Source organism: Somniosus microcephalus, chromosome 11 (assembly GCF_052327205.1).
Source record: "Somniosus microcephalus isolate GS21.2 chromosome 11, FLI_Smic_1.0, whole genome shotgun sequence".
NCBI classification, from domain to species: Eukaryota; Metazoa; Chordata; class Chondrichthyes; order Squaliformes; family Somniosidae; genus Somniosus; species Somniosus microcephalus.
In genome coordinates, this window is record NC_140997.1 from 67567471 (window position 1) to 67595054 (window position 27584).

General features: G+C 45.3%; 1 protein-coding gene and 1 long non-coding RNA gene across 2 annotated transcripts in view; one reads left to right on the forward strand and one right to left on the reverse strand.

The window, feature by feature from the left end:
• Window positions 1–1959: 1959 nt before the first annotated feature.
• On the reverse strand, window positions 1960–27200 carry LOC147110645 (uncharacterized). The gene is made up of 4 exons (XR_015079965.1): window positions 26953–27200; window positions 21743–21795; window positions 21471–21622; window positions 1960–2303 (listed from the first exon to the last, which is right to left on the reverse strand). It is a non-coding gene; the product is annotated as an uncharacterized LOC147110645 (long non-coding RNA).
• The window catches only part of tmc5 (transmembrane channel like 5), a 365838-nt gene continuing 344119 nt past the window's right edge, over window positions 5866–27584 (forward strand). The window contains exon 1 of the mRNA XM_086000829.1: window positions 5866–6003. The gene's annotated coding sequence lies outside the window, so the exon portion shown is untranslated. The remainder of the gene's footprint in view (window positions 6004–27584) is intronic.

Sequence of the window (27584 nt, forward strand, 5' to 3'; positions counted from 1 at the left end):
AAGGCCCGGCTGTGGTCTGCACCAGCTCGGCATGGGCGGCAGCAGTCTAGGTTGGCTGCCTGACAGCCAACAGCAAGGGGAGTGGCAGTGGTGGGAGGACGAATGCTGTCAGCCTGAGAGAGGACAGCAGGTTCGTGCTCCGTGGAGCCACTGCCACTCCCCTAGGGCGGTGCCTCAGCATTCCGAGTAATCTGTTGGATTGCTACACTGCTGTGACACTCTGCAAGCCCCTTTGAACACTGGAATCCAAAGCCATGGTGGCAGCAATCTGAGCTTCCACTGCAGCACTCAGACGTTGGGTGGCTGCTGCTTGTACTGCAATGAAAGCTGAAGCATTAGCCATCAGACACTGCATCATGGTTGGGTCCACAAGTGTGCAAATGGAGTTGGCCACCACTTCCATGCTGGAAAGGATGGGCTCCAAGCTCTGTGCAAAGCCCTGTGCCAAGTTGGTGCCGGACTGCTCCCTGGTCCTTGACATTCCATGCAGGCTTTCTGGCAGGCTTCCAAATGCACCAAGCATTTCATTGTGCGTACCCATTAGCCTTCTTCTGTAACCTGCCCCATCGAAGTGCTCATCTGAGTCTTCTGCAGCAGAATTCGTGTGCGACCTAGCCCTCCGGCAAGCTGGCACCTGCGCTATTCTTGACCACTACCCTGGCTGCAGGCCACTCATGCTGGGTGTCTCACCACGTGCAGATCCCACCTCTATGGTATCTTCACTGCCTGCTCACCCTTACTGACATCCCTTTTCTCTTGTGTGGAAATGTAGAAATGAGAGAGAAAAAGAAGAAAGCCTATTGTGATATCCTTTTTAATATCAAGAAATTTGATAAAAGAGCCAAGGATGAAAAGAATAGGTGAGAACATGATTCATCAAGATACATTAAAAAAAAGTAAGGTGATGTCAAGCTTAAGTTTTTAAAGCCTATCAAATGTATTTATTTGAAGTATATATCATTTTCCTGTAGCAAAATAGAATTTCTGTCCTAATAGTGTTATAGTTTAATAATGTATAAATATATGTATTTTATTAAAAAGTCACGGCAATTAATTTCTAAGATGGATTCTAAATATGGTAGTGAAAGCTGAAATGGCTGCTTTAAGACTGTGTATGAATCCCAGCCAACTAACCTTTCAAATGCCATTTGTTCGAGGATTGTATTAATATGAGCTGGGATGTCGACTGGCGCCGTTTTATTTATATCTAAACAATATGCGTTTACCTCTCATTAACATTCCACAGGTTCTTCTACAAGAATAATTTAAAAAAAAGAAAGACTTGCATTTATATAGCACCTTTCATGACCTCGGGTTGTCCCAACGTGCTTTACAGCCAATGAAGTACTTTTGAAGTGTAGTCACTGTTATAATGTAGGAAATTTATGTGAATTCATCCCAGTGACATGGTAGACAAACATGTAATATCTGATTGTTTTCATATGCTAAGATAAGCTAGTGCAAGTGCATGAACATTTCAGATCTGAAACACAACTCCCATGCTGTCATCCATTGTTTATAAAAGTTGGAGAGATTCTGTTTAATTTGCCATGTTCAAAGAGATTGTTTCTACATCCAAAGGGTCTATTGTATAAATGTCAGGCCTGGTGGCCATTTATTCGTTCTGTTCATTGTTCAGAGATGCAGGAAGCTGTAACAGCAGCACTTCCATGCTTATGTATGTGTATGCATCCAGGAGAAGAAAAGGCCAACAGGGCCATCTGTGCTCACCTCCATCCTTTGGCCAATTTCATCCCCGTCCTTCCTCATCCAGAGGCCTGCAGTCAATTCATGAGTCCTCTAGCAAAAATTCCTCTGTGACCCCCTCAACCATCAGTTAAGCCTGAGGAGACCCCAGACACATTAATCACTATTGTAGGACTTTCTCCTACTACAGTTTGGACCCGAGAATTACAAATAAGTGTAACAATGACAGATAAGTTTGTTACCAATAAAATGGTCTTTATTCACACTACAGTTTACTAATTCATGCGTACATATAAGTACCACAGTAATATATATGCTCTACAGTTTACTAATTCATGCGTACATACAAGTACCTCAGCAATATATATGCTCTATGTCTGACTTTCATACATACACTCCTTCCCTGGTGATCAGTTCAAGTTGGTCGTAGGCTTCGAGAGTCGACTGGCAGGTCAAGCACCTCCCTTTGTTCTGTTCTGTTCACGCCCTTTTCTCTTTTCTTTATAGTGTTCCCTTGAATGGGCCCCTCGTATTTTCTTCAGTTGCCTCCCTCTGATCGGTGTTTCACTTCCAACTTCCCCTGATTGGTGTTCTTCCTGCATGATAGGCTCATGTTACTGTGATGTGTGTGGGGGGGGAGGCGGGACTTCCTCTTCACCCTCTGTGTTTCACCCTGCCCATGTGGTCTTTCAAACAAAAGATTACACACTGCCCTCCTCCATTTTGACACTATCCAGAAATAACTTACTATTACCTTCTGTGTACCATGATCACCTTATTTTTAAGAAATGTATTTGAAATCTTCTTAAAGGATTGTAAGGAATCAATCTTCACTACCTCCTCTAGTATGCTATTCCACAAGTCGAACACTCTCTGGGAAAGTAAAACTTTCAGTCATCAAACCTCACCCCTTGCTTCCTCAGTTTGTACTGCTGCCTCCCTAGTTCCACCTTACTCCATCACATCAAATACTCTCTCTACTTGTATGATGAACATGTCTTTAATAATCTTAAATACCTGAATTAGATTCTCTCTAAAGGGGATAACTTTAACCTAACCCACGGGATCAGGTGGAATGCCGGTTTTACACCCTGCCCAATACAGTCAACCCATGAACGAATAAAAAAAAATATTCTCCATGGCTTCAAACAAGAGTAAAATCAGGGGGGGGGGGTGTAAAACCAGCATTGTACCCAATCCCATCAGTTTCCCAATGTGCGGGTTAGGTTAAATTTCCCGCCTTTGTTTCTGCAGTGATTACAAGCCCAAGGCATCAGGTGAAATTCTCTAAGATCCTGTGCCCCAGCATGGCCCCGCAGATGGCTTATCAGAAAATCATACGTACACACTGTGATTTTCCATCTATTGATATCTTCATAGAAAAGAAAGACTTGCATTTATATAGCGCCTTTCACGACCACTGGATGTCTCAAAGCTCTTTACAGCCAATGAAGTACTTTTGGAGTGTAGTCACTGTTGTAATGTGGGAAATGCGGCAGCCAATTTGCGCACAGCAAGCTCCCACAAACAGCAATAAACACCAGATAATCTGTTTTTGTTATGTTGATTGAGGGATAAATATTGGCCAGGACACTGGGGATAACTCCCCTGCTCTTCTTCCAAATAATGTCATGGGATCTTTTACGTCCGCCTGAGAGAGCCACAGCGGTTTAACATCTCATCCAAAAAAAGGCACTTCCAACAGTGCAGCACTCTCTCAGCAATGCACTGGAGTGTCAGCCTAGATTTTGTGCTCAAATCCTTGGAGTGGGACTATGAACTCACAACCTTCCTGACGCAGAGGCGAGTGTGCTATCCACTGAGCCACAGCTGTCGCTAAGTTAAGCCGGCATTCCACCTGATCCCGTGGGTAAGCTCAAGAAGGGGATCATTTTGTTGCCCTTCTTGGCATTTTTTCCAGAGGTGGGGTACAGAACTGGATGCAGTACTCCAAATGAGGTCTTACCAAACCCTCATATAAGCCTATTATTGTGGTCCCAGCCTTGTAATGAATAGTCTGAGCACCCTGTTTGCTTTGGCCATACCTAAGCTTGAACTTCCTATCAGTCACCTTTAACTTATACCCAATCATGTCATATTCTATGTTCTTATTTTGTGTATCTATGTACCTAACTGCACACTTATCTACAATTAAGGGCATTTATCCTTACTGGAGTCCATTGTTAGATCTTGGCTATACTAGTTCAGTGCAGCAGAAAGTAAAGATGCAGGTTTTTGTTTGTAATAGACGGAGCCTGCTTGGGGAATCTGTTGTCAAGCTGTTTACATGAGAAAAAAGATGTTGGAAAAAGCCTGAATTATAATAGCTTAGGTTTTAAAAGCATGCAGACTATCTGTTTTTAAGTCCACTATAAATTGCCACAATAATAAAACTTAGCTCATACTAAAACTGCAAGAAATAAAGCATGGACTGAACTTTTCTCCCTACTATGTGACTTTACAGTACTGATATTCATGTTAGAGTTATTGTAAGGTCAATAAAAAGAAAGACAATACAAATAAATGCGGAACAACGTACAGAAAAAATGTAAGTGGAGGCAAGAAAAAAAGGTGAAAGAGGAAAAATGGTGAAGAGGTAAGTATTCTATTGGAGATACTTATTTCTAGGAATAGTTATTGGTGCTTATTTCAAAATACACACACATCTGTACTCTTTCCATGGTCTTTCTTCTGCAGTAATGTAAGTAGTTATTAGAATTCTGATTTCATTTACAAATCAGCATAATTGTTTCTAATACAGTGGTGCTACCACTACCCTTAAACAGTGCACAGCATTGAAAACCAAGGTGGCCGGCACATCATAAGCTGTTCTGAATGAACTTAAAATTGATCATTTCCGAAAGGAAATATAGTAAAAACAAAAACAGGCAATTCTGGAAATCTTAAGTAATAAAAAAGCAGATAATGCTGGGAACACAGAGAAATCGTAGTCCGAGCATCTCCAGCAATGGCTTCTCTTCCCACTCTGCACCGTTACACTGGAGTCCCGCAGGATCTATCCTTAGCCCCATTTGCTCATCTACTTGCTGCCTCTTAGCAGTATCATCCAAAGCTTTCACATGCTTGCTGAAGACACCCAGAACAACCTAGCTCTGTGTTGTCGGACTGTGTATCCAATATCCAGTCTTGGGTGAGATGTACTTGCCTGCAGTTAAAGATTGGAAAGCCAGATGCTATGATCTTCGGGCCTTGCCACAATTTCTATACCTTCTATCACCAATTCCATCCCCCTCCCCAGCCACTCTCTCAGGTTGAATCTCTCCACGGATGTTGCCTGACCTGCTGAGTTTTTCCAGCATTTTCTGTTGTTATTTCGGATTTCCAACATCTGCAGTATTTTGCTATCGTTAAAATCAAACTCGGTGTCCTACATGACCCTGAGCTGAGCTTCTAACTCCATATCCGCCCTATCACAAAGACCACCTCTGTAGCACTGTCTGCCTCTTGCTGCCTTAGATGTTCTACTGCTGAAATCTTCTTTCATGAGTTTATCACCTGCAGACTTGACTAATATGATGCACCCCTAGCTGGTCTCCCACTCTCCATGCTTCGTAAACCTCAGCTCATCCGAAACTCTGAACTCATCCCGCACTGTTCCTCTCACCCACCACCTTTGTCCTTGATGACCTACATTGTCTCTGATGCACAACACCTCCCATTTAAAATTCTCATCCTTGTGTTTAAATCCCTTCATGGCCTTGTCCCTCCCTATCTCTGCAACCTCCTCCAGCCCTAACAACTCCTCCCCACAGAATTCTCTGTTCCTCCCACACTCAACCTTGTGTATTTCTCCTCCTTTAGCCCCACCATTGGCGGCTGTGCCTTCAGCTGTCTAGGTCCCACGCTCTGGAATTTCCTCCCTAAACTTCTCTGCCTCTCCATGTCCCTCTCCTGCTTAAGACTCACCTTTTTGACCAAGCTTTTGGTTACCCTTCCTAATGTCTCCTCCGTTGGCTCTGCATTCATTTTTGACTGGTTATGCCTCTGTGTAGCGCCTTAGTACCTTTTTCTACCTTAAAACGCTCTGTAAAATTGTTAATGTAGTTAACTCCGTTTTTCCAGCTCAAATGTACACCGCATCTATTAACATTATTACGTAAAGAAATGTGACAGGTGCAGGGGGCTGGACGATGAGTTCCGGGAGGAGGAGAATTTCATTACTAACAGTTCAGTTGCTTCCAAAGTGCCAACACCCTTGCATTGAAACAGTATCGGGATTAGGAAGATCGGTCATAACTGACAGGTTCCACCCGGGAATGGAGATTTACCGGGAAGGTAAGATTGCGCTTTATTTATCTCTCTACCTCGGTGCCTGGGAGATATTTAAATCCAGTAGGTTGGTGAGTAACAGCTACGCTGGGTTTGTGGACTGCAACGGAATCTTCCTACGTACCTGTACTTTGCTACGCATAATTTATGTCAGAAATGCGTTCTGATCATCTGATATCATCTGATATTTATTCCTATTGACATTTTAGTTTTTAATATTTAGACCTAAAAGCAATTGTTGTCTGTTTCTGGTGAGAAATTAACCCAGATTTTCCTGAGCCTTGGCTCCTGTGCGGAAAGTTTCTCACCGTCGATCACTTCGCAAAGCAGACGAGAGCCTGAAGTGGTTGGGGTTTATTTCGACTCGGGCAGGATTTGGGGCTGACTTTAGAAATGTGGCTTCGAAGGAAGGGTGACTTTCTGATGAAGCTCTATTCATCTGAAGAATCATTAGAGATTGTCAAACCAAAGGTTGACAGTAATGATAATGACTTCGTTATTTTAAACGCTGAAACTATTCTATATCTTGCAAAAACCGAGTGTCTGTGAGGCAATGACAAAGTAAAACAAGGGAAAAAATGTTGAATCTGTTTTTAGTGGTAGTCTACAGATTTACTTCCTTTAAAAAAAACCTTAGTTACTGAGACGATTTTTTTTAGAATCACAGAAATTACAACAACTTGTATTTATATAGCGTCTTTAACGTCACTCGCTTCACAGGAGCGTTATAAAACAAAATGCGACACTGAGCTGCACAAGGAGAAATTAGGGCAGGTGACCAAAAGCTTGGTCAAAGAGGTAGGTTTTACAAGTATCTTAAAGGAGGAAAGAGAGGTAGCAAGGCGGAAAGGTTTCGGAGAGGAATTCCAGAGTTTAGGGCCTTGGTAGCTGAAGGCACGGCCACCAATTGCGGAGCAATTATAATCAGGGATGCTGAAGGGGCCAGAATTAGAGGAGTGCAGATATCTGGGAGGGGGGTTGTGGGGCTGAAGGAGATTACAGTGATAGGGAGGGGTGAGGCCATGGAGGGATTTGAAAACAAGGATGAGAATTTTAAAATCGAGGTGTTGGTTAACTGGGAGCCAATGTAGGTTAGTTAGCATAGGGGTGATGGGTGGACGGGACTTGGTGCGAGTTAAGACGCAGGCAGCAGAGTTTTGGATGACCTCAAGTTTACGTAGGGTAGAACGAGGGAGGCCAGCCAGGAGTGCATTGGAATAGTCAAGTCTAGAGGTTAGAAAGGCATGGATGAGAGTTCCAGCAGCAGATGAGCTGAGGCAGGGGCGGAGTCAGGTGATGTTACGAAGGTGGAAATAGGTGGTCTTAGTTATGCTGCCGATATATGGTTGGAAGCTCATTTCAGGGTCAAATATGACACCAAGGTTGCAAACAGTGTGGTTCAGCCTCAGACAGATGCTAGGGAGATGTACAGAGTCACTGGCTAGGGAACGGAGTTTGTGGCGTGAACCGAAGACAATGGCTTTGGTCCACCCAATATTTAGTTATTACAGCAGAGAAGCAGACCATTCATCCCATCATGCTCATGCTAGCTCATCAGTTGGCGATATCTACTGTTTAGCTCCCTATTTTCTGCCTTATATATTCTATTTGAAATTGAAATACATAACAAATTTTCTTTTAAATAAAGTCATAGCACCTACCTCCATAGCCAATTTTGATAAAGCATTCCATGTTCTAATAATCTTGCATGAAAAAATAGTTTTAATTTCCCTCATTATTTGTCTAATCATTAATCCTAAGTCTCTGTCTTTTCTTAGAACATAAGAACATAAGAAATAGGATCAGGAATAGGCCACGTGGCCCCTTGAGCCTGCTCCGCCATTCAATAAGATATTGGCTGATCTTGGGCTCAAAGCCACTTCCCCGCCTGCTCCCCATAACCCTTCACATCCTTATCTTGCAAAAATCTGTCTATCTCCACCTTAAATGTATTTAATGACCCAGCCTCCACAGCTCTCTGGGGCAGTGAATTCCACAGATTTACGACCCTCTGAGAGAAGAAACTCCTCTTCATCTCAGTTCTAAAAGGGCGACCCTTTATTCTAAAACTGTGCCCCCGCGTTCTAGATTTCCCCACGAGGGGAAACATCCTCTCTGCATCTACCTTGTCATGCCCACTCAGTATATCTTATATGTTTCAATAAGATCACCTCTCATTCTTCTAAATTCCAAAGAGTATAGGCCCAGCCTGCTCAACCTTTCTTCATAAGTCAACCCCCTCATCGATGGAATTAACCTAGTGAATCATCTCTGAACTGTCTCCAATGCAAGTATATCCTTCCTTAAATAAGGAGACCAAAATTTTATGCAGTACTCAAGGTGTGGTCTCACCAATACCCTGTACAGTTGTAGCAGGACAAAGTCAGCATGGTTTTATGAAGGGGAAGTCATGTTTGACAAATTTGCTGGAGTTCTTTGAGGAAGTAACATATAGGATGGATAAAGGGGAACCAGTGGACGTAGTGTATTTAGACTTCCAAAAGGCATTTGACAAGGTGCCACACAAAAGATTATTGCTTAAGATAAAAATCACGGGATTGGGGGTAATATTCTGGCAACTCTTTACAATCTATATTAACGATTTGGAGGAGGGGACCGAGTGTAAAATATCAAAGTTTGCAGATGATACTAAGATGGGGGGGAAAGTAGTGAGTGAGGAGGACATAAAAAACCTTCAAGGGGACATAGACAGGCTAAGTAAGTGGGCAGAGATTTGGCAGATGGAATACAATACTGGAAAGTGTGAGGTTATGCACTTTGGCAGGAAAAATCGTAGAGCAAGTTATTATCTTAATGGCAAGAAACTGGAAAGTACTGAAGTACAAAGGGATCTGGGGGTCCTGGTGCACGAAACTCAAAAGGTTAGTATGCAGGTGCAGCAAGTGATTAAGAAGGCCAATGGAATGTTGGCTTTCATTGCTAGGGGGATAGAATATAAAAATAGGGAGGTATTGCTTCAGTTGTACAAGGTATTGGTGAGACCGCACCTGGAATACTGCGTACAGTTTTGGTGTCCATACTTAAGAAAGGACATACTTGCTCTCGAGTCAGTACAAAGAAGGTTCACTCGGTTAATCCCGGGGATGAGGGGATGGACATATGAGGAGAGGTTGAGTAGATTGGGACTCTACTCATTGGAGTTCAGAAGAATGAGAGGCGATCTTATTGAAACATATAAGATTGTGAAGGGGTTGGATCGGGTGGATGCAGGGAAGATGTTCCCGATGATGGGTGAAACTAGAACTAGGGGGCATAGTCTTAGAATAAGGGGCTGCTCTTTCAAAACTGAGATGAGGAGGAACTACTTCACTCAGAGGGTGGTAGGTCCATGGAATATGCTGCCCCAAAAAGCTGTAGAAGCTACATCATTACATAAATTTAAAACAGAAATAGACAGTTTCCTAGAAGTAAAGGGAATTAAGGGTTACGGGGAGCGGGCAGGAATTTGGACATGAGTCTAGGTTCGGATCGGTCATGGCCCTATGGGTAGCGGAGCGGGCCCAGGGGCCGTGTAGCCTGATCCTGCTCCTATTTCGTGTGTCTAATTCTGTTAGATGCAGGAGATGGTTCTGTGATAGTGGATTGGCAGTTAGGATCAGATCAGCCATGATCTTATTGAATGGCGGAGCAGGCTCGAGGGGCCGATTGGCCTACTCCTGCTCCTATTTCTTATGTTCTTATGTTCTTATACTCCAACCCCTTTGAAATAAGGGCCAACATTCCATTTGCCTTTTTTATTACTTGCTGTACCTGCTAACTTTTTGTGTTTCATGCACAAGGACCCCCAGGTCCCTCTGAACTGTAGCATTTTGTAATGTCTCTCCATTTAAATAATAATTTGCTTTATTATTTTTCCTGCCAAAGTTTATAACCTCGCACTTTCCTACATTCTACTCCATCTGCCAAATGTTTGCACACTCACTTAACCTGTCTATATCCCTTTGCAGGTTCTTTGAGTCCTCTGCACAACTTGCTTTCCCACCCATCTTTGTATCATCAGCAAACTTGGCTACATTACACTTGGTCCCTTCATCCAAGTCATTAATGTAGATTGTAAGTAGTTGAGGCCCCAGCACTGATCCCTGTGGCACCCCACTAGTTACCATTTGCCAACCAGAAAATGACCCATTTATCCCGACTCTCTGCTTTCTGTTAGTTAGCCAATTCTCTATCCATGCTAATATATTACCCCCAATTCCGTGAGCTCTTATCTTATGCAGTAACTTTTATGTGGCACCTTATCGAATGCCTTCTGGAAATCCAAATACACCACATCCACTGGTTCACCGTTGTTCACCCTGCTCGTTACCAATCAAAGAACTCCCACAAATTTGTTAAACATCATTTCCCTTTCATAAAACCATGCTGACTCTGCTTGACTGCATTATGATTTTCCAAATGCCCTGCTACTGCTTCCTTAATGAAGGACTGCAGCATTTTCCCAATGACAGATGTTAGGTTAACTGGCCTATAGTTTCCTGCTTTCTGTCTCCCTCCTTTCTTAAATAGGGGTATTACTTTTGCCATTTTCCAATCCGCTGAGACCTCTCCAGAGTCCAGGGAATTTTGGTATATTGCAACCAATGCATCCACTATCTCTGCAGCCACTACTTTTAAGGCCCTGGGATGCAGGCCATCTGGTCCAGGGGACTTGTTATCTTTTAGTCCCATTATTTTACAAGTACTATTTCCTTAGTGATAGTGATTGTCTTTAGTTCCCCCCTCCCTGTGGCCCCTTGATTATCCATTATAGGGATGTTGTTAGTGTCTTCTACCGTGAAGACAGATACAAAATATTTGTTCAGTTTACCCATTCCCCATTATTAATTCCCCAGTCTCATCCTCTAAGGGATCAACGTTTACTTTAGCTACCCTCTTCCTTTTTATATACCTGTAGAAGCTCTTACTATCTGTTTTAATGTTTCTTGCCAGTTACTCTCATAATTAATCTTATCTCTCTTTATTTTTTTTTAGTCATCCTTGCTGGTTTTTAAAGATTTCCCAATCCTCTGGTCTCCCACCAATCTTGGCAACATTGTATGCCTTCGTTTTCAATTTGATATCCTTTACTTCCTTAGTTAGCCACGGATGGTGCTCCCTTCTCTTAAAATCTTTCTTTCTCACTGGAATATATTACAGATTCATCAATAAAAACAATCTTTCATTGTTTACTCTCGCTATAATTTTGAAAACCTTTTTAGATTGCTCCTTATGTCCTCAGTTTCAGTGAAAAAAGCTAACAGTACTATTTCACTTGTTCTAATATCCTCCCTATGATATGGTAAACATGTAGCACTCTAACTATGGCCTAACTATCTCTAGGACAAATCATTCACTTGCTTTCGTGCTTAATGTCCCCAAGTATAAACCAAGTAATCTAATTTCTCTTTCTAGTTGCTCTCCCACCTTTAATTATCGGTGTATGTGCACTCTTTTTTGAAAATTAAGGGCAATAATATAGACTTTGAATGAATTTCTAACCCTGGTGATGATGTTGCTGCTATTTTTAATCTTTGATTCATTGGACATTTTCTAATTTGTTGGTTGTTATTAATATACGTCCTTCTAAGAATATTCTGCAAAAAGAATTCCAAATGTTACAGGACATAATATGGAATTACACAGCAAAGTGAAATGGCCACCTTTTGTTCTAAACTATTATGAATATAGAGTAAAGTTGTAGATAGAGACAACAACAACTTGAATTTATGCTTTTAACGTATTAAAATGTCCCCAGGTACTCAGTGGATCCTTATCAAATAAAACTTTGACACTGAGCCACATAAGAAGATATTAGGTCTTGTTGGTCAAAGAGCTAGGTTTTAAAGAGCATCTTAAAGGAGGAGAGAGAGGTAGATAGGCAGAGACGTTTAGGGATGAAATTCCAGAGCTTAGGGCCTAGGCAGTTGAAGGCACTGCCGCCAGTGGTGGAGGAATGAAAATTGGGTATGCGCAAGAGGCCGGAATTGGAGGAGCGCAGGGATCTTAGTGGGTTGCAGGGCTGGAGGAGGTTACAGAGATAGGGAGGGGGTGCAGCCATTGAGGGATTTGAAAACCAGGATGAGAATTTTAAAATCGAGGCTTTGCTGGACCAGGAGCCAATTTAGGTCAGCGAGCATATGAGTGATGGGTGAACGGGACTTGGTGCGAGTTAGGATATGGGTAGCAGAGTTTTGGATGAGCTCAAGTTTATGGAGAGTGGAAGATGGGAGGCTGGCCAGAAGTGCATTGGAATAGTCAAAGGCATGGATTAGTGTTTCAGCAGCAGATGAGCTGAGGCATAGGCGGAGACAGGCGATATTACGGAGATGGAAGTAGGCTGTCTTGGTTATTGAACCCCAGGTCAGATACGACACTTAGGTTGCGAACAATCTGGTTCAGCCTCAGACAGTTGCCAGGGAGAGGGATGGAGTCGGTAGAGCTGGGTGTTGTCAGCATGTATGCGGAACCTGATGTTTTCAGATGATGCCACCGAGCGGCAGCATATAGATGAGAAATAGGAGGGGTCCAAGGATAAATCCTTGGGGGACTCCAGAGGTAAAGGTGCGGGAGCAGGAAGAGAAGCCATTGCAGGTGATTCTCTGGCTACGACTGGATCAATACGAATGGAACCAGACGAGGGCAGTCCCACCCAGCTTGACAGAGTAGAGGCATTGGAGGAGGATGGTGCGGTCAACTGTGTCAAAGGCTGCAGACAGGTCGAGAAAGACGAGGAGGGATAGTTTGCCATGGTCACAGTCACATAGGATGTCATTGTGACTTTGTTAAGGGCTGTTTCAGTACTGTGGCAGGGGTGGAACCCTGATTGGAGGTATTCAAATATGGAGTTGCGGGAAAGATAGGCATGGACTTGGGAGGCGACAACACATTCAATGCCTTTGAAGAGGAAAAGGAGGCTGGAGATGGGGCAGTAATTTGCAAGATTGGAGGGGTCAAGGGTGGGTTTTTTGAGGAGTGGGGTGATGACAGCAGATTTGAAGGGAAGGTGGTGATGTGCCTCAATAATTCCGAGACTCGAAGGTAGCAGAACAAAACAAGGCTTTTATTAACTTAGAACGAAACACGTAAGCGAGAGAGATGTCGTCCTTCTGGAGATTGGGGCTAGACTGAAGCTAGCTTACAAATGGGGCCAGGTATGGGCGGAGCCCTACACAGCACATTCCAGCACATTCCAGTATACAATACAGCACATTCCAGTACACAATACAATGAGGTTTGGGGGAAGGGAAATGACACTGAAACCGATCTCAGTCACAGGCAGTGATGAATGGAAATATTTCATCACATTCACCCCTTCTATAGATTTAGTCTGTTCGGGGGTTTGATAGTCCTCTGCGACCGACGTGGCTGTTGCGGTGCCGCAGGTGTCGGCTGGGTGTCCCCGGTAGCCTCCTGGGTCTCTGCCGGGGGTGCCGCCAGGGTTGTTGAAGGGGTAGTTGGTGGGGGTGCCGTTGGTCGGTGTTCTTCCGGGGGTGATGAAAGAGTAGTGGGTGGGTAAGAGTTGCTGTGATCGTCGTTGCCGCTATTGCCGTGGTTGTTGTCGATGCCGGCTAGGGCGACGTCTTTTATGGACACGGTGTCCTCCCTTCCGTCGGCGTGCCGGACATATGCGTATTGGGGGTTGGCGTGGAGTAGGTGTACTGGCTCCACGAGAGGGTCCGTCTTGTGGCCCCTCACATGCCTTCGCACGAGTACCGGACCTGGGGTGGAGAGCCATGACGGCATGGATACGCCTGAGGTGGATTTCCGGGGAAAGACAAACATTCGTTCATGAGGCGTGGTATTAGTGGCCGTACACAATAGCGACCGTATCGAATGGAGCACATCCGAGAGGACTTCCTGCCAGCGGGAGATAGGGAGGCCCTTGGTCCTTAGAGCTAGAGTGACTGCTTTCCATACTGTCCCGTTCTCTCGCTCCACTTGGCCGTTACCCCGGGGGTTGTAGCTGGTGGTACGGCTCGTGGCGATCCCCCTGGACAGCATGTACTGGCGTAGCTCTTCACTCATGAAGGACGCCCCCCTACCCGTATGGATGTAGCTTGGCATACCGAACAGGCAGAACAGGCTGTTGAGGCATTTAATGACCGTGGCGCTGGTCATGTCTGGGCAGGGGAAGGCGAATGGGAACCGGGAGTATTCGTCCACAATGTTCAGGAAGTAAACATTGCGGTCGACGGACGGGAGGGGGCCCTTGAAATCTAAGCTGAGCCGCTCAAAGCCGTGTAGCTTTGATTAAGTGGGCTCTATCTGGGCGGTAGAACCGAGGCTTGCACTCAGCGCAAGTGTGGCAGTTCCTGGTCAGGGACCGAACTTCCTCAATCGAGTAGGGTAAGTTACGGGACTTTATGAAGTGGAACAGCCGCGTGACCCCTGGGTGGCAGAGGTCGTTGTGGAGGGTCTGTAGCCGATCCTCGGTGGCGCTGGCACACATCCCTCGTGAGAGGGCGTCAGGGGATTCGTTAAGGGCCCCTGGCCGGTAAATGATGTCGTACTCGAAGGTGGAGAGCTCGATCCGCCACCTAAGAATCTTATCATTTTTAATCTTCCCCCTCTGTTTATTATTGAACATAAACGCTACCGACCGCTGGTCGGTAAGTAGGGTGAAGCGTTTGCCGGCTAGGTAGTGGCGCCAGTGGCGCACTGCCTCCACGATGGCTTGGGCCTCCTTTTCCACGGAGGAGTGTCTGATCTCGGGCCCTTGGAGGGTCCTTGAGAAGAAAGCTACGGGCTGCCCCGCCTGGTTGAGGGTGGCCGCCAAGGCGAAGTCAGACGCATCACTTTCCACTTGAAATGGAGTGTTCTCGTCCACTGCCTGTAGCGTGGCCCGCTCAATATCCTGCTTAATGCTTTTGAAGGCGGCGTGGGCCTCAGCAGAGAGCGGGAAAGAGGATGCTTTCAAGAGGGGGTGGGCTTTGTCGGAGTAGTTGGGGACCCATTGGGAATAATAAGAAAATAACCCCAGGCATCTTTTCAGGGCTTTGGGAGTGTTGGGCAGGGGCAGCTCCCGTAGGGGGCGCAATCGGTCGGGGTCTGGTCTGATTTCCCCATTCTCCACCACGCTGCCTAGTATGCAGAGGCGCGTGGTGTTGTAAACGCACTTGTCCTCGTTGTAGGTGAGGTTGAGTTTTTGTGCGGTTTTCAGGAACCTCTCGAGGTTCGAGTCGTGATCCTGCTGGTTGTGACCGCAGATGGTGACGTTGTCGAGGTAGGGGAAGGTTGCCTGCAAGTGGTGGTCATCGACCATGCGGTCCACCTCCCTCTGGAAGACCGAGACCCCATTCGTCACCCCAAAGGGGACTCTGAGGAATTGGTAGAGGCGTCCGTTCGCCTCGAAGGCGGTGTACGGGCGGTCCTCTGGTCTGATAGGGAGCTGGTGGTACGCTGACTTGAGGTTGATGGTGGAGAACACCCGGTATTGGGCGATTTGGTTCACCATTTCTGATATGTGGGGTAGCGGGTAGGCGTCTAGTAGGGTGTACCTGTTGATCGTTTGACTATAGTCGATCACCATCCGTTTCTTCTCGCTACCCCTTACCACTACCACTTGGGCGTGCCACGGGCTGTTGCTGCGTTCAATAATGCGCTCTTTCAGGAGCCTGTCTACCTCGGTTGCGATAAACCGCCTGTCCTCCCAGCTGTACCTCCTGCTTTTGGTCGCTATTGGCCGGCAGTTAGGGGTAAGGTTCGCGAATAGCGAAGGCGGCTTTACCTTCAGGGTAGCCAGACCGCACACTGTGAGGGGCGGCTGGGACCCACCGTACTTGAGCGTGATGCTTTGGTGGTTGCACTGGAAATCCAGGCCCAAGATCACGCTCGCACATAGGTTCTTCATGATTAATACTTTAAAATTATCATATACAGTTCCGTTAATGCACAATTGTACCGTGCAGTAACCCAGAATGGTCGATGTCTGGGTTTTGTCAGCCATAGAGATGGTACCCTGAGTAGGGACCACCTTTAGGGAGAGTTGTTGTGCCAGTTCTGGGTGGATAAAGCTCTCCGTGCTTCCACTGTCAATTAAGCATTTAACCCGGCACCCGTTTACCTCGATGTCCACCATTGATCTGGATAGCGGGTGCGGCCTGGCCTGGTCCACTGTGACCGATGCCACTGTAGGGCCCTGATCGATACAAGATGCCGTCCACGCTGTCTGCTCACAAGATGGCGGACCCCACGAGGTCGGGCAAGATGGCGTCCAAGATGGCTGCTCCCACGGCGCACACGCGGCGGTGGCGGGTTTTCCGGCGGGGTTCCCTCTGCACACCTTCCCAAAGTGCCCCTTCTTACCGCACTTAAAGCAGGTGGTGCCTTTCGCCGGGCACAGGTTTCTGGTGTGCTTTGGCTGCCCGCAGAAGTAGCAGTTGGGTCCCTGACGCGTCGCGGCTGTCGTAGGGCTTCTGGGGGGAGAGCGGGGCCCAGCCGGTGTCGGGCTGTCGGGCGGGGAAGATGCCTTCCAAGATGGCGGCGCCCTCGGTGCACATGTGGCGGCGTGGACGGCGCCGGCTGAAGAGTAGGCGTCCGAGTTTCTCTGGGCCACATCCAGGGATCGCGCGGTGTCCGCAGCCTGTTTCAGGTCCAACCCCGTTTTTTCCAGCAGTCTTTGCCGGATGTAAGTGGAGCTGAGGCCTGTGATGAAGGCATCGTGAACAAGCTCATCAGTGTACACCGCGGCTTTTACATCTCGGCACTTGCAGTCTTTGCCAAGCATTTTCAGGGTGCTTAGGAACTCCTCCACCGATTCCCCAGGTCGCTGTGCGCGGGTGGCGAGCAGGTGCCTAGCATACACCTCATTCGTAGGCTGCTGGTAATGCGCCTTTAAGATGTCGCAGGCGGCCAGGTACGTCTCGGCGTCTTGGATGAGGGGGTAAACCCGGTGGCTTACCCAATTCCGCAGAATTCCGAGTCTCATCCTTGCAGCGTCCGTAGCGTCTTTGACGGCTGCGGAATTGTCCAGGAAGAATTCCATACACTCAAACCAGTGTCCGAAGCATGCTGATGCGTCCGGAGCATATTGATCCAAATCCAAATGTTCGGGTTTCAGGAGTTGATCCATAGTGTTGAAAAAATAAGTTAATAAAATTGATGTGCCTCAATAATTCCGAGACTCGAAAGTAGCAGAACAAAACAAGGCTTTTATTAACTTAGAACGAAACACGTAAGCGAGAGAGATGTCGTCCTTCTGGAGATTGGGGCTAGACTGAAGCTAGCTTACAAACGGGGCCAGGTATGGGCGGAGCCCTACACACAGCACATTCCAGCACACTCCAGTATACAATACAGCACATTCCAGTACACAATACAATGAGGTCTGGGGGAAGGGAAATGACACTGAAACCGATCTCAGTCACAGGCAGTGATGAATGGAAATATTTCATCACAGGTGGACAGTACCTGATAAGAGGGAACCATTATCAGCTAACATGGGGGTCAGGAAGGGAAGTTGGGTGGTCTGCAGTTTGGTGGGAATAGAGTCGTGGGAGAAGGAGGTGTGTCTCATGGACAAGTTGAGCTTGGAGAGGGCATGAGGGGATATAGGAGAGAAACTAGAGAATGATGCAAGTTCCATGCTAGGGCGGGGCACCTTAGGGGAAGGGTGGGCTAGGGAAAGAGCTGGAAGTGACAGAGGCAGCTGAACAGATGGTCTCAATCTTCGTGACAAAGAAGTCCATGAGCTCCTCGTACTTGTTGTTGGAGGTGAGGGTGGAGGAGGTAGGGGAGAGGGGTTTAAGAAGGCAGTTTCTAATGGAGAAGAGAAGCCGGGGGTCATCTTTGTGTCCGGGAAGATCCTGGAATATTGAGCAGTTTTGGCAGAGGAGAGCAGGACCTGATAGTGCTTTATGTGGTCCAGATCTGCCAATGAATGGCTAAACCAGTTGTCTGCCATAATTGTTCAAGTCTGTGTCCCTTGGACTTAAGGGAGCGGAGGTGAGGGCCGTACCCAGGGGAGCAACCAGGGTGAGAATGATTAATGGTTTTAATGGGGCAAGTGCATCCAAGATGGAGATGAGGTTGTGATTGAGCAGATTGATAGCTGCAGAAATGTCGTGGTGAATGGAAGGCCAAAGGCTAAACAGTTGGGAATTTGAAAGTGCCGTTACAAGTGATTTGGGGGAGCGTTTTTTCCAGGGGTGGATACAGAAGGAAGTAAGGTTGGGAGGGGGAAGGGGGATGTGGGTAGAGAATGATACAAGGAAGTAATCTGAGATGGCCTAATCTGTGATTGACACAAAAGGAGTAGAAATCAGCTGTAACATTATTCATGGTGATTCACTGTCCTACAATGACAGATGTGTTATACTATGCAGTGTGTAATTTACTATATAGTTGCTGTCCTAAGTTGTTGCTCATGGAGGAAAGTAATTGTCTCTCACTTCTGGCATGTCTCTCTCAGTCTTTCCTGCTGTCTAATTGTTTGCATTTTGCCATCTGTGTTTCTCTGTTTGTCTTCCGCTGTTTTGCTTTTTCTCTCTCCTTTCCCTCTCTTCCACTTTATCGCCTTGCTCTATTCTCTCTCTCATTTTTATGCTTTGTCTCCAACTTTTTCACCCTTTCTCTCATTTTTTATTTAAGTCTCTCTTTCCCTCATTCTCCATAATCTTCCCAATCTCTTTATATGGCTCTCACATGTTTCAATATGCTGAATTAATATTGCAGTTATCTGGGTAAGGAACCAGTCTTGAGCAATGCTTCAATATTAAAATTCTTATCCTTGTTTTGAAATCCCTCCATGGCCTCCCTATATCTGTAACCTTCTCCAGCTTTACAAACCTCCAAGATATCTGTGCTCCTCCAATTCTGGCCTCTTGTGCATCCCCGATTTTAATTGCTCCACCATTGGCGGTCGTGCTTTCAGCTGCTTAGGCCCTTGTGATAAATCCATGTAGTGAGACAAGGACTCGAAGAAGCGAGGTATTAGGATTAATATGAGTGCTTTATTAAACGACTGCAAAACAACCAGGCTTGCATCCAGGCATTGCACCTTTGCTGACCTTGACAGGAAGCAAACCTCTGAACTTAACAGGACGCAAACCTCTGACCTTAGCAGCAGCATTGGCTATAGCACCACCTGGTGGATAACCTTAATCATAACATCCCAGATTACTATATCCCTCCCCCCTTAAGATTTCAGTATGAATTTCTTAACAAACAACCATTCTTGAGGGTCACATAAGGAGTCTCCATTCATCATGTTCCATACTTGACGAATCTAACAGTTCAGTATCAATCTCTCTGGTGGCTTGCGAGCCCTTTGTGAACGTCTAACAGTAAGGTCCCTGCTTGTTTGTGGTGAAGCCACCAGCTGCTCCTGAGCTCAGAGTATCTGACTCTGCACCGATGGTTTCCTCTTGACGAATAGGTTCCTGTGGAATTGTCTCCGTCCCTGGTGGTGGCACCACAGATGCACTTGGATAACCGGGGGCAACCCTGTCTTCAGTCATTGCATCTGGAACCTTCATTTCAATTTCCCCTTGTCTGGGAAGTATCTGATCTACATGTCTGCGTACTACCCTACCATCTCCCAACATGACCTAGTATGATACTGGACCTGTCATTGAGTCGATGAAGCCAGGAATCTACTTTGGTCCATATCTGAAATTCTTGGTAAGGACCGCATCTCCTTCTCCAAAACTTCGGCTCTTTGTTCTTTTATCATGGTTCTCTTTTTGTTTGTTTTGTCTGTTTTCCATTTTCCTTTTTAGGTCTGGGTGGACAAGGTCAAGAGTGGAGCGTAGTCTACGACCTAATAATATCTCAGCAGGAGAGAGTCCTGTGGTGGATTGAGGTGTTATTCTGTAGCTGAACAGAACCCGTGACACTTTGGCTGCTAAACTCCCTTCTGCACTTTTTTTCACCATCTCCTTAAATGTTTGTACGGCTCTCTCCACAAGTCCATTCAAGGACGGATGATATGGAGCCGAGGTCACCTGCACTATGCCATTTTTTCTCAAGAACTCTTTTGTCCCTGTACTCACAAAACAAGTGGCATTGTCACTCACCACGATCTCCGGTAGCCCTTGATTACTGAAGCTCCGACACAGGCAGTCTATAGTAGTAGTGGTGGAAGCAGAATTTCTGACCTTAGCAGGAAGCAAACCTCTGACCTTAGCAGCAGCATTGGCTACAGCACCACCTGGTGGATAACCTTAATCATAATATCCCAGATTACGATATCCCACTCGCCAGGTGATCGTCCTTGAATCTATAACATGCCTTCACATGCTCACGTTGTGGTTTCTGATGCATGTTCAACTTGTGCACAACAATCTGACCTGCAACTTGCGTAGCATTAGCCCTGTCTGAACCCTGTATTTCTTTTACATCTCGGTTCGCTGTCTCTATGGCTTGAGCAAGTTCCAATGCTTTTTCATAAGTAAGCCCAGTCTCGGATAATAATCTGTGCTGCATTCGGTCGTCCATTATTCCACAAACTAGCCTATCTCTCAGCATTTCCTTCAGGTTGTTCCCATAATTGCAATCTTGTGCTAATTTACGCAACACCGCTACATAGTCCATTACACTCTCTTCCTCTTTCCTGTTCCTTGAATTAAACTTGAACTGCTGTACAATCTCACTAGGCTTAGGGTTGAAATGTTCTTTTAGCAAGGCCACTAATTCAACAAATGATTTGTCTCCAGGCTTTTCAGGACTGAGCAGATTCTTCATCAAACTGTAGGTTTGACTTCCCACTGAACTAAGCAGAATGGCTTTCCTTTTTCCAGCATCATTTATTTCATTTGCTTCGAAAAAATAACCCAACACTTCACAGTATTCCTCCCAGGTTTGTGCTTGACTATCAAAAGCGGAAACCATTCCTACCATGGCAGCCATGCTCTCTTCCAGCTGGTAGCTAACCGTAGCTCGTAATTTTGTTGTTTAAAACGTCCTGGCAGACTTTTCTTCTTTATTCAGGGTCCTTTCAGAGTTACCTCGTCGCCAAATGTGATAAATCCATGTAGTGAGACAAGGACTCGAAGAAGCGAGGTATTAGGATTAATACGAGTGCTTTATTAAACGACTGTGAAACAACCAGGCAGGCTTGCATCCAGGCATTGCACCTTTGCTGACCTTGACAGGAAGCAAACCTCTGACCTTAACAGGAAGCAAACCTCTGACCTTAGCAGCAGCATTGGCTACAGCACCACCTGGTGGATAACCTTAATCATAACATCCCAGATTACTATATCCTAAGCTCTGGAATTCCCTCCCTAAACATCTCCACCTCTCTACCTGTCTTTTCTCCTTTAAGACGCTCCTTAAAACCTACCTCTTTGACCAAGCTTTTGGTCATCTGTCCTAATATCTCCTTATGTGGCTCAGTGTCAAATTTTGCTTGATAAAGATCCTGTGAAGCACCTTGGGACGTTTTACTATGTTTAAAGGTGCTATATAAATGCAAGTTGTTATTGTTTACTTTAAGTGGGGTCAGGTTAGTTTAATTAACACCATCTCACCTGATTGTCCCCATTTTTGTGTTGGCGATAGGAGCAGGGGGGAACAACTACACATTGTTTTTATCACCTTCATAGTCTGTTTTCTTTTTAAGAAATGAGACTGTGCTTCCATCAGACATGATTGGAATCTTGTTCTCAGTATAGAAGGACATCTGAATGTGGGACCAGAAAAAAAGTATTTCATTAAAGTGCAAAACTGGCTAACAGTTACCACCGAATTATATTTTTTGTCCTGTCCACTTAGCCATTAGTTCTTCATTAAACTCTGTGACCTTTTGAAATGTTTGCTCTGTGTGCTGTTGTCTCTTGGTATTCCTTGAAGCTCCTGTAATACAAATACAATTAAGGATTATATTTTCATTTTTGCCAAGAGGCAGAGAGAGGTATATTGGTGGCAAATGCGTGACTATATTCCATTTTTCACTATCGTCTGGTGTGAAAGAGTTGTTGGTCAGTTTTAGCAGTCGATCAAATCTTATGTCATAAGTCTGTTACATAGTTATGTTGGGACTACATTGTACAAGTGCACTAACACTCAAATCAAGTGTAGCAGCACTACGATGCTGGGAAAGTAGTGCACAGGCGCGGCACAGGGCACTTGGAAATATCACCCTGCACCATGCGGCAGGCAGCCATTACAACTCAAATAAAACAGTAGATTATAATTACAAACTATCGAGTCCAGAGGCATCTTTACAAAGCACTACGAGCGCTAGAAGACATAACATGGTGGCAGCGGTATAAGTGAGTAAAACTTATGCAAATAAAAACAATATCAGATTGAAGAAAGAAATTTAAAAGTAAACTCTGCAGCGTTTTAACCGCGAATCGTACGGGCAGCTAAAATGGCGGCGTCCAATGCACTGACCGCGAATATGCTCCCCATCATGAACTGGGAAGCCGACGATATCGTGGAAGCTTTCCGGAAATTTAAGCAAAAATGCGAGCTTACATTTAAAAGTTTCCTGAAAGGCTCCTCCGATGAGGAAAAAGTCAGCTACATTCTTTGTGGGCGGGAGAAAAAGGCTTAGATCTCTAGAACAGCTGGAGTTTATCCGAAGAGGATAAAACAAACCCTACGGAGATTTATAAAAAGTTCAGTAACCATCTCGAGCCTAAATCAAACCACCGCATACACAGGTATAAATTCCAAAGCTTAAGACAGGAACCTGGTGAAACGGCTGACAATTTCCTGACGAGATTAAAAAACAAAGCCAGCAAATGCAAGTTTACGGAACTAGAAGAAAGGCTGGTAGACCAACTAATATGGGGATCAGCACATACAGAAGTGCAAAAAGAACTAATAGGAAAAGAAAAGCTCGGAATATCAGAAGCCATAGATACAGCGAGGGCTCGCGAAGCCACAAAAAAACAGATGAAAATGCTGAATACTCATACGGCTGACGTGCGGACAACTCTCGAACCGGATCACAGAGTAGATGCAGTGCGCAAAAAGCACAGTGCACAAAAACAAGTATATGACAACGGGAAGAATACATGTAGAAAATGCGGAAGACAACACGACTACACAGACAGAAGAAAATGCCCAGCGTATGGAACAAGCTGCAACACGTGTGGTAAAGCAAACCACTGGCAAAAGATGTGCAGAGCTAAAAGAGAGGGGCTACACACCAAAAGCAGAGTTGGACAGCAGAACCAACAAAAGAAAAACAAAATCCATACCATGGGTGAGCAAGATGACGAAGACTGCGGGTACGACAAAGCTCTGAACATTGAAACCATAAAGGTTCTCTTACACGAAACGTCCAGAGCAGAAAGCACCCCAAAGAAAGAATGGCACACTATCATCCAGATTAAAAAGAGGATCGAAGGACAGCCCACAACCGTCAATCTAAAAGTAAAGTTGGACACAGGAGCTCAGAGCAACATCCTTCCACTGAGGCTATACCAGAGGATCTTCCCCAAAAACTTGGGCGAAGATAGATACCCGAAAAGAGGATGTTTAAAAGCAAACAACGTCACGCTGACAGCGTATGGGGGGAGCGAGATCAGACAACTCGGAACAACCTATATAAAAGGAACACACAAAAGCAGAAACATCAACTGCATGTTCTATGTGACCGACCCCGAGGGACCGGCGATCCTGGGATTAAACAGCTGCGAGAAGCTGGGGTTAATCTCGGTAAACCACGAACTAACAAAAACATCACTGAAAGTCGACAGCAACACCCCACTGGAAAATCGTCCACAAATCATGGACACAAAACATTTGATGGACATGTATCCAGAGTGTTTTGATGACACTGTAGGATGCTTCGGGGAGTTCAAGTACCATATAACAATAGATCCAGAGGTAAAACCCGTCATCCATGCTCCAAGAAAAATACCCATCGAGCTAAAAGAAAAATTATACACCGAACTAAAAGAAATGGAAGAGAAAGAAATAATCGCAAAGGTCACTGAACCCACAGACTGGGTAAATTCGATTGTGGTACGGGAAAAGCCGAACGGGCAGCTCAGAATCTGTCTGGACCCCAAAGACTTAAACCAGGCAATAAAGCGGGACCACGACCCCACAGCAACATTAGAAGAAATCACACCAGCACTGGCAGGAGCCAAAGTCTTCTCCAAACTGGATGTCAGAAACAGCTACTGGAACATAAAACTGGACGAAGAATCAACTAACCTGACGACTTTTAATACACCATTGGGGCGTTATAAATTCCTGCGGCTGCCATTCAGGTTGAAAGTCAGCCAAGACATCTTCCAACAAAAGATCGATGAAACATACAAAGGCTGTGAAGGAGCCATTGGAATCGCTGATGACATCCAAGTTTACGGAACAAATGAAAGAGACCACGACGTGCACTTGCACGAGGCCATGGAGCACACCAGAACGGCTGGCATCAAGCTGAACGCCGAGAAGTGCATCGTTAAAAGTACGAAATGCAAATTTTTTGGCATGATCTACACACCGGAGGGTGTCAAGCCTAATTCCGAAAAGGTCGAGGCGATAGCAGAGATGAAACCTCCAAACGACAAGAAGGAGCTGAGAAGCTACCTCAGCTTGGTCCAGTATATGAGCTCTTTCATCCCGAACATGTCAGACTACACAGCGAACCTAAGAGAATTACTAAAAGAAGACACCGAATACCAATGGTCAGAATCCCATGAAAGGAACTTCAAACACCTAAAGGAATTACTATGTAAAGAAACCAGCCTGTCTTATTACGATAGAAAAAAACCTGTCACCCTACAGGTAGATGCCTCTACCAGGGGGCTAGGGGCAGCCCTCGTGCAGGAAGGAAAACCAATAGCTTTCGCATCAAAGGCATTGACATCAACAGAGACAAGATACGCAAACATCGAAAGAGAGCTATTGGCAGTAGTATACGGATGCGAAAAGTTCCACACCTACTTATACGGAAGAAAATTCGAGGTAGAGAGTGACCATCGTCCACTCGAACAAATTTACAAGAAAAACCTAAGCAAGGCCCCAGCAAGGCTGCAAAGGTTACTGTTAAGACTCCAAAGTTACGACTTCGAATTAAAATACCGGCCAGGAAAAGAAATGGCACTGGCAGATGCATTGTCTTGATTGTCACCACACGAAAAACACGAGATGAAGGGCCTGACAGTAAAAATACACCACCTCGTAAATGTTACTCCCACAAAGCTTAGCCAAATTCAAGAGGAGACTGGTAAAGAAGAGGAGTTGCTACTACTCATGCAACAGGTAATACAGGGGTGGCCGGAGAAGATCCAGCAGGTCCAAAGCCAAATCCGACAGTACTGGACAATCAGAGACGACATCTCGGTGGAGGACGGTGTTCTCCTTGCTGGCTCAAGAATCATAATACCAAAAACGATGCTAACGGAACTTCTCCGCTTAATACACCCAAGGCCATATGGGGATGGGGAAATGTAAACTAAGAGCCAGATCAGCTGTGTACTGGATAGGCATGTACAAAAGCATAGAACAAATGGTCTCCACATGCTGCATATGCCAGAAATACCGAAACACACAGCAGAAGGAGGAGATGATTCAAATGGAAGTACCCCCGAGACCATGGCACACGGTCGGAACAGATCTGTTCCTGTGCAACCAGGAGTGGTACATCATAGTAGCAGACTACTACTCAAAATTTCCTTTTGTCAGAAGGATAAACGACATGAGAGCCACAACAATCACAAAAATTGCAAAAAAACTTATTCGCAGAACAGGGCAACCCAGAGAAGGTCATCTGCGACAATGGGACATAATTCACCTCCAGCGAATTCAGAGCACTGGCTGGAAAATACGGATTTAAAATAATTACCTCATCCCCACATTACCCAAGGGGACACGGATTTATTGAAAGACAGATCCAAACAGTCAAAAGAGCTCTCATTAAAAGCAAGGAGATGGGAGAAGACCAAGACCTCGCCCTTTTGGCAATCAGATCGACACCTTTGAGAGCAGACTCGAAATCACCAGCAGAACTACTAAACGGTAGAAAATACAAAACAACTCTACCAGCAAAGATATATCCTCCCCAGGACCAAGAGGACGTTCGGCAGAAGCTGATGGAAACACAAGCTACGGGGAGCACACACTATAACAAGCATGCAAAACCACTACCGGAGCTGCTAAATGGGCAATCAGTGCATATACAAGATCCGTTGTTGAAAACATGGAGTCTAGCCAAGGTTATTGGAAAAGCTGATACTCCAAGGTCTTACTTGGTAGAGACAGAACCTGGAAACCAATACAGGCGAAACAGGATCCATATCAGACCCTCACCTGAAGCTGTCAAACAGCGGACAACATTAACAGCAGTTACGGTACCAGACACGGAAAACAATATAACGCCAGAAACAAACACCTCAAATACAACAACTGCAAACATGCACTCTCCAGAGCCAAACATGGCAGCACTGGCAACAAGAAATGAACACACCAAAACACCGCAGAAAGGAATAGTTACAGCCAAGTCCACAAGATGGAGGAGTAACATACAACCACCTGAGCGGTATCGCGAATAATTATAAAGACAATTATAATTCGCACAGAACAGTAAAACATCATGGACAAATATCTATATAAATTGAGCAAAGAAAGTTCACATTCTGTATTTTTTTAACGTTATTCAACTGGAAACATTGTAAAATAGAAAAATTGATGTAATTAGTTTTGTTGGGAAAGAGGGATGTTACATAGTTATGTTGGGACTACTTTGTACAAGTGTACTAACACTTAAATCAAGTGTAGCAGCACTACGATGCTGGGAAAGTAGTGCGCAGGCGCGGCACAGGGCACTTGGAAATATCACCCTGCACCATGCGGCAGGCAGCCATTACAACTCAAATAAAACAGTAGTTTATAATTACAACTACCGAGTCCAGAGGCGTCTTTACAAAGCACTACGAGCGCTAGAAGACATAACAAAGTCCAGTGACTCAAAGTTGATTCTAATAGTATTTCTGCTTTTAGGGAGCGGTGGAAAATGGAGCGGGAGAACAAACTACAGGGTTTATCTACCTTTATTTCCTGGTGCTGTACTTGCTTCCTTTTAAAGTTCGAATGCAGTCAAGCCTCATAACATTAGAAACCAAAGGCACCAGAGAGCCAATGCAGTGTGAGACTGCCAGGACATCTAATAATTCTGTGATTCCAATATCACTGTTTATGGTTCTAAAGAATATATTCAACAATTTACTACAGACATCAACATAAATGCTTTAGTTATAGGAGCCACATAGAGATCGTGCTCTGCAGTGAAGTGTAGGAATGTGTTTCAAACAGATATTACAGAATTAGTTGATGATTCATTGAGTTTAACCAATGGACTCATTCAGGTTAGTGAAATAAAAACAGAAACTGCTGGCAACACTCAGCTGGTCAGGCAGAATCTGTGGAGAGAGAAACAGAGTTAATGGCCCCGATATTAACTTGGAGATGGGGGGGCGGAGGCCGTTTAGCAGCCAGGAAACCCAGGAAAACGTGTTTCCCTAAGGATCTACCAAATTTAACGGCAGGATCGCATTCGCATTTTTGGAAACATTTCCTGGCCACAGCCAGACAGATTGAGAGGGAGCGGAGAGGAGTGAGGGAGAGATCGAGTGTCGGGGGGACATCGATGGGGAGCCGGGATAGATCGGGGCCGGGGGGGG